The sequence below is a fragment of the Ruditapes philippinarum genome, unplaced genomic scaffold (assembly GCF_026571515.1).
Source record: "Ruditapes philippinarum isolate M1 unplaced genomic scaffold, ASM2657151v2 ctg4807_1_1_1_1, whole genome shotgun sequence".
Taxonomy (NCBI): Eukaryota; Metazoa; Mollusca; class Bivalvia; order Venerida; family Veneridae; genus Ruditapes; species Ruditapes philippinarum.
Genome location: NW_026852392.1, coordinates 198,807 through 208,880, shown reverse-complemented (window position 1 = coordinate 208,880; position 10,074 = coordinate 198,807). Strand labels below are relative to the sequence as shown.

At 32.8% G+C, this 10,074-nt stretch overlaps 1 protein-coding gene across 2 annotated transcripts in view; it reads left to right on the top strand.

Moving 5' to 3' along the window:
• Positions 1–4,770: 4,770 nt before the first annotated feature.
• Positions 4,771–10,074, top strand: part of LOC132758884 (45 kDa calcium-binding protein-like) — a 31,478-nt gene continuing 26,174 nt past the window's right edge. For both annotated transcript variants that reach the window (XM_060750602.1, XM_060750595.1), the window contains exon 1: positions 4,771–4,924. The gene's annotated coding sequence lies outside the window, so the exon portion shown is untranslated. The remainder of the gene's footprint in view (positions 4,925–10,074) is intronic.

The following is a 10,074-nucleotide window of genomic DNA, read 5'->3' as shown; positions in this document are numbered from 1 at the left end:
CACCCGGCTTCAACCCCGGCTCTTGTTGAAACAGCTTTGACCTAAACCCTAAAAACGACTTGGTTCCGCTTTCTTATGATATATTTTATTGATTTTGGATCAATTTAAATTAAGGGCCTTTTACATTTTTTTTTAAACAATTTTAAAATAACATATCCCACCCCTCCAAATTAAATTCAACATTATACATTATTCGAAAAATAAACATGGGTCTTTTTTGGTTTAAATAAGGTTTTAAACATGAAAATTGGGAAACTTTAAAACCCAAGGGAAATATCTTTAATAAAAAAAATACATGTTTTTAATTTTTTGGGTAATAAAAATTTTCATGGCCCCCCCGTAAAAAGTAAGAGGGAATTACCATACAGCCCCAAAGAAAAAAAATTTTACGGGACGTACTTTTTTCCAAAAAAATTTTTGTTTTTTTTAAAAATCTTTTAAAAAAGGAATTTTTTCCCAAAAAAAAATTTTTTTTTTCCTGCTGGGAAAGCTAAAAATCGTTTTTCCAAAAGGGAAAAAAACATGAAAAGGGAAGGGAAGTTTCTTAAAAAAAGGGGAAATTTAAAAACCAAAAGCAGCAAAAAAAATTTATATTTGTTTGTTTTTCCCATATTACCCGGCTTTTCCCCTTTGGGGTTCAATAATAAAAAAATTTTACTTTTTGATCTTAAGAAATTTGGTTGCCCAAAAAAAATAAACACCCAAAAAAATTATAAAAAACAAAACCCCAACCCCTTGGGGCATAAAAACACCCCCAAAAAACCCGTAAAAAATTTTTCCCAACCTTTTTAACTCTAAAAACAAAATGAAAAAAGTATAAATGCATTTTGAGGGAAAAATTAATTTTTTAATTTGAGGGAATTTATTCAAAAAACTTGTAAAAAGGGAAAAAATAAAAATATATCGGCCAGACCCTTTTAAAAGGATAAAAAAAAAAGAAGGGGTCATAAACTTGTTTAATAAGAAAGTTTTTTATCCCAATTTTTTTTTAATTTTTTGAGTTTTTTAAATTTTTCCCATATATTTTCCCCTTTTGGGTTTTGATTTTCCCTTTCTCCCGTTTGCCATATTGGCAAAAAAAACCTGTTTTCCTTTTTTAGTAGAAATTTTAAATGTTTTTAAAAATTTGTTTATTAATTAATTTATTTGAATCTATACAAATACATTATCTATGCCAATTATATAAATTATTTAATTACCCCCTTTATTTCACGGCATGTTTTTTTTTTTACAATTATATACTACATTATTCATAATGTATTCGTATGATTTTTGATTTTTTCAAATAACATAAATTAATTTTGAAGATAATGTCATAACTTGAATAGATAATAGATAGATAATTTTCATTTATATATTATAAGCTTATATAAGATATATTGAATGATAGCGATGTTTCTAAAATATTATCTCTTTTTTTACAATTTCAAAATAATGATTAAAGCATTTTTTTCGAAAATCTAAACTTCAACATAAGTAACTCATACTTGTTTGAAATTATTTACTAGCCTAGTTTCTCTATGAAAATGTATGTATCTTTTGATCCAGTTATCTTATGTAATTTCTTTTTGAAAATTATATATATGCTATTCGAAATAATTACGTTTATATATAACACATGCACATGTTTTAGTGTATACAATAGTAATAAACGTTTTTATTTTATTATAATATTATACCGTTTCTTTTACGTGCCAAATGTGGCGTCTATATTAACGTAGACGTCTGTTTAGTACGTTTACGTCATTTAATATCAAACTGACGAAGCTAAATAAAGGAAACATGCATTGATTTTTCAATTTGTGTTGGGTTTTTTTTATCTATTTATTCTATTGAATTTTCAACTAAATACTAGATTGACAGGATAGGACATGTTCTAACTATCTCTTAAATATTGTTGTATATAGACCTCCCACGATGACAGCTAGGTAAAGATTTCCAAATTATCCCCCGAAAACCGTGTTTGATTAATACAATTCCAGAACAAATAGGAATGAAATATACACAAAGTAGTACAATGAAGTAAAATGGATGTTGAAAAACTCATGGTTGTGGCATGTTCGAATCCCAAATTACTCAGAAAATGATTATAGTCTTTTCTTAATAAAGGAGTTTCCATCATTACTCGTGTACTCATTAAGACAAATATAATTTTCACCGTGAGACAAAAACACAGACCAGGCTTTAAGCAGCTCAGTTATTTTATTCATTCCAGTTCCTATAAATGCACCATCTGTGATCTCCACGTACGGCTTACCTCTTAACCAATCTTCTTAAATGGTTAATACCAACAATTATACCATTTACATATATATTGCAGTAATAATAATGAGTAAATTCTGTAAGGGATGCATTCAAATTAAATCAAAATTTATTAATTGTCGGTACTGTACTGTTTGCATATAATAAAATTTCACCTTGACGGTATAGCTATATACATGTATACTCATAATGTAAGAGGCTACATATTTTTTTTTTTTTTTAAAACATTTCACAAAACATAAGCGCAATTCTGAGGATTCATATAAATTTATTAATATAGTATTACTGTCCATATGCAAGTGTTATATTGCTTTGAAAAGTTTTAATTAGTCTTGTACAACTAAACCATTTTCATAGTAAAAAGGGTGTTGTACGTAACAGTTTTTCTTTATCTGTTGTTACTAAGGGAACTGTAATTAAGTACTTAAATAAACTAGGGGCCAATAAAGCTACAGGCTTGGATGGTATACCTGCGCGATTTATAAAGGATAGTGTTCTCAACATTGCTGAACCCCTTACTCATATACTTAATATGTCCATTTTTACTGGTATTGTTCCAGATGATCTCAAGTCTGCCCGTGTTGTTCCATTGTATAAAAAAAATAATAAGACTGAACCTGGTAATTATCGACCAGTGTCTAGTTTAAGTGTAGTGTCCAAGGTCCTTGAGAGAATTATTTATGACCAAGTAGAGAGTTACTTATCAGAGAATAACCTACTTTATACCCATCAGTCTGGTTTTAGACATAGATATTCTACTGACACTTGCCTTTTACACCTTACAGATTTCATTAAATTTGAAATGGATAAAGGTAATTATGTTGGTATGGTCCTTTTAGATTTACAAAAGGCGTTCGACACTGTCGATCATAATATTTTACTCATAAAACTTGATGCTATGGGGTTTTCTAGTGATGTTATTCACTGGTTTAGGTCTTACTTATCTAGCCGTACACAAATGGTCAATGTCTCCGGTGTGCTTTTATCTAGCGCCAATGTAACTTGTGGGGTACCCCAAGGTTCGATCCTCGGCCCTCTCCTATTCTTGATTTATGTTAATGATATGGAGGCTGTGGTTCGTAATAAATTGCTTCTGTATGCTGATGACTCAGGTATTTTAGTATCAGGTAAAGATATCCAGTATATTATCTCTCAGCTTACTGATGATCTCAGCAGTGTGAGTAAGTGGCTCACTGATAATAAACTTTCCTTACATCTTGGAAAGACAGAGTCTATTTTATTTGCGTCTAAACCAAGACTTAGGTCATGTGATCAACTAAATATTGTATGTAATGGTACTACAATAACATCCACCAAATTTGTTAAATACTTAGGTGCTGACCTAGATCAATGTCGATCTATCTGGTGAGCCTATAGCCAACCAGGTAATTAAGAAGGCCAATGCTAAAATTTAAGTTTTTATATAGAAAAAGTTCATTTTTTAAATAGGTATACTAAACAGCTTTTAGTTTCTTCATTAATACAATGTCATTTTGATTATGCGTGTGCCTCCTGGTATTTAGGGTTGTTGCGTTCATTGAACGCCGCCTTTCCTTGTTGATCTTGTTTTTCATATTTTGAGTCAAAATCTAAAAAATAGACTTCAGGCCACACAGAATAAGTTGGTGAAATTTATACTTAATCTCAGTCCCCGTACTCATATAGGGAGGGCTCATTTTGAGGAAGTTGGTTGGTTACCAGTACATCTGAGGGTAAATTTCCTTATTCTTGGTCATGTACATAAGATACATAACAATAGTGCACCTAGTTATTTAAATGAGCATTTTCAAATTGCAAATGAGGTACACTCTTACTCCACTCGATTTAGAGATAGTAACAGTTATTCTATTCCAAGAGTTAAGGGTTTCGGTAAGAAAACATTTGTATTTAATGGTTGTCAGGAATGGAACAGGTTACCAACACATCTTAGGTTCATAGCAAGTCGTGATAATTTTAAAAAATCTCTTAAGGAACATTTTATGCAATCAATATCTGTTTAGTCATTTTAATCTAGTCATCTTACCTAGCTTTTATTTATATATTTTTTATGTTTAGTGCATATTTTAGTAGTACCTATTCATTGTCAAACATATCTGTCATAATAATTATGATTATAATAACTGTGTGATAAATTCTGTGATGGAAATACTTATGTGCAATAATTGATATAAGATATTGTAATTGAATAATTTATGTGCAATACTTAATAATTAGTAAATATTTTGCCTTTCTGGTGTCATATGATCAATTCTAAGGACCACAATGGAAATAAGTCGGCTTATGCCTTCTTTTTGTGTCATCCTTGGTATTGAATATATGGCACCAACACATGCACTTTCATGTTTACATGTATCTCTTGATGTTGACATTGAATTTATAGTTGTTTTATGACATATTTTTTACCAGAATAAAACTATCTATCTATCTATATAGATAAACCATGCCGTCAGCTTATTGGCCAAAACCTGTTCGATTATCAGAACAACACGCAGGAACTTTATTCCGTTTTTATTCGCATTTTAAATAATCAAGTAGTGCTTTTGTCGTTGTCAACAGATCCAGCGATGTAAAATCGAATTTTAGAATTCTAACAAGTGTATATTTGTGGAATACAAGTTTTCTTTCTTTCTGTAACACTTACTCCGCCTTATTGGAAGTCTGAGTATGCTCTTTTTACAAAATATAATTCCTGTTTGATTATTTAATGCAGATGAGTAGTAAGCGGATGCTATCAATTTGGACGCTCGAACGACCAAAATTATTTATCAGACGTTACGGACTTGTTTTTATTTTTTTGTTGGTCAAGGCCGACGTCTAATAGTTATTGCATATAAACGCATAGCATCATATTTGTTTTTAATTTCTGTAAGCTTTACTCAAACTAATATGAAATTGCAAAGCCTATGAACGGGGAAGTCGGTAAAAAAATCCTTTCATTCTTTCCGTTTTAAAGGTGTCATTCGATATTACATACACCGCTTCCGTTTTCACTCGGAACACTCGACGATTATTACTAATCCGAAAAGTTGAGATTTGTTCCGTTATCGGAATACCCCGCCTATTATCCTAAACATACATTGTAAATGGCGGCGCCCGACCAGAACTGACACTGAAAATTTCATTGATAGGTATAGAATTCTATATATTTTTTAATTGTTTTTTATTTGATTTTCTTTTGAATATTCACGTGTAATCTATAGCCAGGCAAGCCAAAGCCCGGACCCGCTTCGCGGGCCCGGTCTTTGACTTCCCCGTAATATGAAAATAGCTGCTACCTATGGCGCGGAAAGCTCTTATGAATTATGATTTTAGCATAACAGTAATGTTTAGTGTACATGTAAACCAGATCTTTCTTGCACTTCATTAATAAATGCAGGTATTTTGTACTGTAAACAACAAGTATAAATTGGTGGTGTTCAACCTATCTTCGGAGCTCATAAAGGGGGACCACTGCGCATGCGTCGGCTGTCTGCCATTTTTGTTAATCTCTAATCCAGTTGTTGTTTTAACGTTTTTTTAATAATTTTTAACCTAGAGACCAAAACATTTGACACAGTTCAGCTAGGTTCTTCTCCTAACTAACAAACTAGTTTTTAGCTCACCTTGCACAAAGTGCAGGTGAGCTTTTAGGATGGCCAACCAAATGGCGTCCGTCGTCTGTTGTCCGTCCACATTTTAAATATTCTAAGGACATCTTCTATGATACCGCAAGGCCAATGTTAATGAAACTTGGCAGGAATACTCTTTGTATGAAGCTCTATCAAGATTGTTCAAAGAATTCCATTTCATGCAGAACTCTGGTTGCCATGGCAACCGAAAGAAAAATCTTTAAATATCTTCTTTTAAAGAACCCTAAGAGCTAGAGCTTAGATATTTGGCATGAAACATCTTCTAATGAGTGTCTACCAAGTTTGTTCAAATAAAAGCCCTGGGGTCAAAATTGGCCCCGCCCCAGGGGGTCATTGATTTTCCCTATATGCATATAGTAAAAACTTAAAAAATCTTCTTTTAAAGAACCCAAAGAGCTAGAGCTAAGATATTTGGCATGAAACATCTTCTAGTGAGTGTCTACCAAGTTTGTTCAAATAAAAGCCCTGGGGTCAAAATTGGCCCCGCCCCAGGGGGTCATTGATTTTCCCTATATGCATATAGTAAAAATTTAAAAAATCTTCTTTTAAAGAACTGTAAAAGCTAGAGCTTAGATATTAGGCATGAAACATCTTCTAGTGAATGTCTACCAAGTTTGTTCAAATAAAAGCCGTAGGGTCAAAATTGGCCCCGCCCCAGGGGGTCATTGATTTTCCCTATATGCATATAGTAAAAACTTAAAAAATCTTCTTTTAAAGAACCCAAAGAGCTAGAGCTAAGATATTTAGCATGGAACATCTTCTAATGAGTGTCTACCAAGTTTGTTCAAATAAAAGCCCTGAGGTCAAAATTGGGCCTGCCCCACGGGGGTCATAGATTTTCCCTATATGCATATAGTAAAAACTTAAAAAATCTTCTTTTAAAGAACCCAAAGAGCTAGAGCTAAGATATTATTTAGCATGAAACATCTTCTAATGAGTGTCTACAGGGGTGTCATTGTTTTTAACTATATGTGTATAGTAAAAACTTAAAAATCTTCTTTTAAAAAACCCAATGAGCTAGAACTTAGATGTTTAGCATGAAACATCTTCTTATGGGTACATGATGTGATTTAATTCAGATAAAAGCTTGGGTGAGTTGATTTTTGATTTGTTACATGATATACAATATGTTAGCAACAATTGCTGAAGTTTTGGATGTTCTATTATTCACTCTGCAAATGATAATAGCTGGTATATGAGGTCAGACATTGCTTTCTTGACCCCCAAATTTCAACGTCAACATTCTTGAAATTGACATTAAAATATTACCATTTACGGAGGTTGCAATAAATTTATTAACTTAATTTTAAAAGAAACATGCACTTATTGTTGATAAAAAAGTGACTGACAACCACTGATCAAAGAAAATACTAAATTAAGCATTTTCGGGACCGTCCGGGTTTGGTGGTTGTACGGTTTTGGTGGTCCCCAACCAGTATAATCATTACTATTGTTCTTATCAATGAAATGCATGTTTATTTTCTGATTTGTACATCATTCTTTCACCTGAAGTGTTATTTAGCAAGGGTCTGCTAGCAATAATCTGAATTAAATCTCACTAAAAGCGCTCTGATATCTATATTTAGCTTAAAAGGATTTCAAAATGGCGGCGCCCAGTTAATCACAGCTCATTATGTATAGGATATATTTTTTTTTGAAATTTTCATTTATTATTAATGTAATTTCATTTGAATTGATACGCGTCATACATGTTATCTAAGAGCGCTACAGCCCTCGCGGGGCCTTTGGCCTCTCTCGGACTTTCAGCGTATCAAAGTTTCTTTCAAATTCATTATTTCATGCTCACTTATGGTTAAACAGTGTAATACACTGATACACACATTCATAAGTAGCAGATGACAGGCTATTCTTACCAGTAGTTTTATGAGTAAATATAACTGGTTGCGTATCTTACTGTATACATTGTACATTGTTGTAATTATGTAAAATGGTCTGACATATGGAATGTTTAATGGTTAATCCCTTTACCTCACTTATATGCGAAACAACGCACTTTCGACCCCTTCCCCCTCTTTTAGGCCTCAAATAGTGAAAAAATGAGATTGTCCTATTTTGGACCCAAACACATGTTTTCGTTTGAGAATTGTTGCTTAAATAAGTGAGAACTTTTTGGCTCCGCCCAGTCCCCCCCCCCATCCAAAAGATACATCAGGTTGTTGCCTTCTGTTTGGGAGGTTTGAAGGGGGGCGGTAGTCCCCCTCATCGCCAAGAAAATTTTGGACTTGTGAGAGGCTAAAAATGACCCCAGATCGATTATAAGGTAATGTGTAACCAACCTCTGAAAGCCTTTGACTCTGTCTCAATCCCTGAGAAGTTGCAGCACTTTGAAATAAATTTTGTAGGGGTGTCATTGATTCAATTGATATCGGTGTATCAACGATCTTTGTTATCCGATTCGATATCAATTCCAATTTTTAAATATCGGATGCACATATATTTCTAGCTAAAGAGACTCCAGCGAACAGGTTTTAAAGAACTGATAGACCTGTTTACTGTCGCAAAACGTCAAAATAAAAGCGACATTTAAAGTTATGGAAGCCAGAAACATTTTTTTTCTAAAATGAAAACGGAAATCAATGCCAAAGTTACCTCCCCATGTCTCTAACGAATGCTGCCTAATTTCTTTGTAATCTCGCATGTCTGCTAAGTGAATGTGAAGACCCCTCAATTCAGATTTTAAAAAGGGAAAATGCCAAGAAAATTTTGATAGTGTTTCTTTGTAAAAATTATGATTACAAAATGTTAAACTTTAATAATTATTCAGGTTCTAAACACTTAGTCTAGTATAATTTGCCAATCAAACCAGGCTTAATTTGAACGGCATGGATGGTATTTAGCATGATCAGTAACTACGTAATAGCAACAACAACAACTAAAGTAAAATGGAAAAGGCTTTAAACTTTATAGTTACTAGTCATTAGTTTTCATTTATAGCTAAATGATAAAAAAGGAAACAAATTGTTCAGTTTTCATAGTTTATCTTTTTTGCATTTGTCTTAATATAACTGCTTTGTCAGTGTCCTGAATAGGAAACATTTAAAAAGACTTGAAAGCTAAAATTTAGCCTGGCAATCGATATATTGCTGTATCGCCGATAAATCATTACTGATATATCGATACAAAAATCTTTATCGATGACACCTCTAAAATTTTGATGGAAAAATATCGAGGCAAAATAGTGATTTTTGGCAATTTTGAGACGTTCCCTCATTGCCATGGTAACAGGAAATTTAAGACTGAGCATGTCGTTACAAAGGCAATGGTCCAGTCAACATTTGTGCCAAGTTTGATTAGTATTGAAGCATTTTTCATAGTTTCATAGCAGTTTGAACTTGTAACAGGAGGCTTTTCAATGAAAAAGGCCATTTTTCACATAATTATGCTCATGAGGTTAAATACTTGTTAGGTGTCAAAAGATGTGTTGAAGTATATATTTAACAAATCTAAGATCCAAAGCTTTCCAGCTTTCCATTGATGCAATCATTTTCAAAATCTGACATTTAAACACAACAAATTAGCGGTTTAAAAACGGCTTAATTTGTATTGTTTAAGGGTAAGATATATAGATTTTACTTGAAGATACGGGTAACAATTCATATTTTTTCACTCTATATATCTCGGTTATTTAGGTACAATAGTTCATATCAAAAGTGTTTAAGGGTGTATTATCAATTTATAATGTAATACAAGCATCATTCTTTTTGTTTGCCTACCATATTGGTCTAGTAAAGCACTTTCAAATTGATTTCAAATTTTTTAACAGAAAAAATATATTTAACATAAATATTTATTATGCCCCCATTTCGAAGAAAAGGGGGTATATTGCTTTGCACTTGTCGGTCCGTCGGTCCATTGGTCCGTCGGTCCGTAGACCAAATGGTTTCCGAGTGATAACTAAAGAACCCTTAGGCCTAGGAACTTCAAACTTGGTATGGTGATTGGTCATGACCAGTAGATGACCCCTATTGATTTTGGGGTCAAGGGGTCAAAGGTCAAGGTCACATTGACCTTGTAAGCAAAAATGGTTTCCGATCAATAACTAAAGAACCTTAAGGCCTAGGAACTTCAAACTTGGTATGGTGATTGGTCATGACCAGTAGATGACCCCTATTGATTTTGGGGTCAAAGGGTCAAAGGTCAAGGTCACATTGACCTTGTAAGC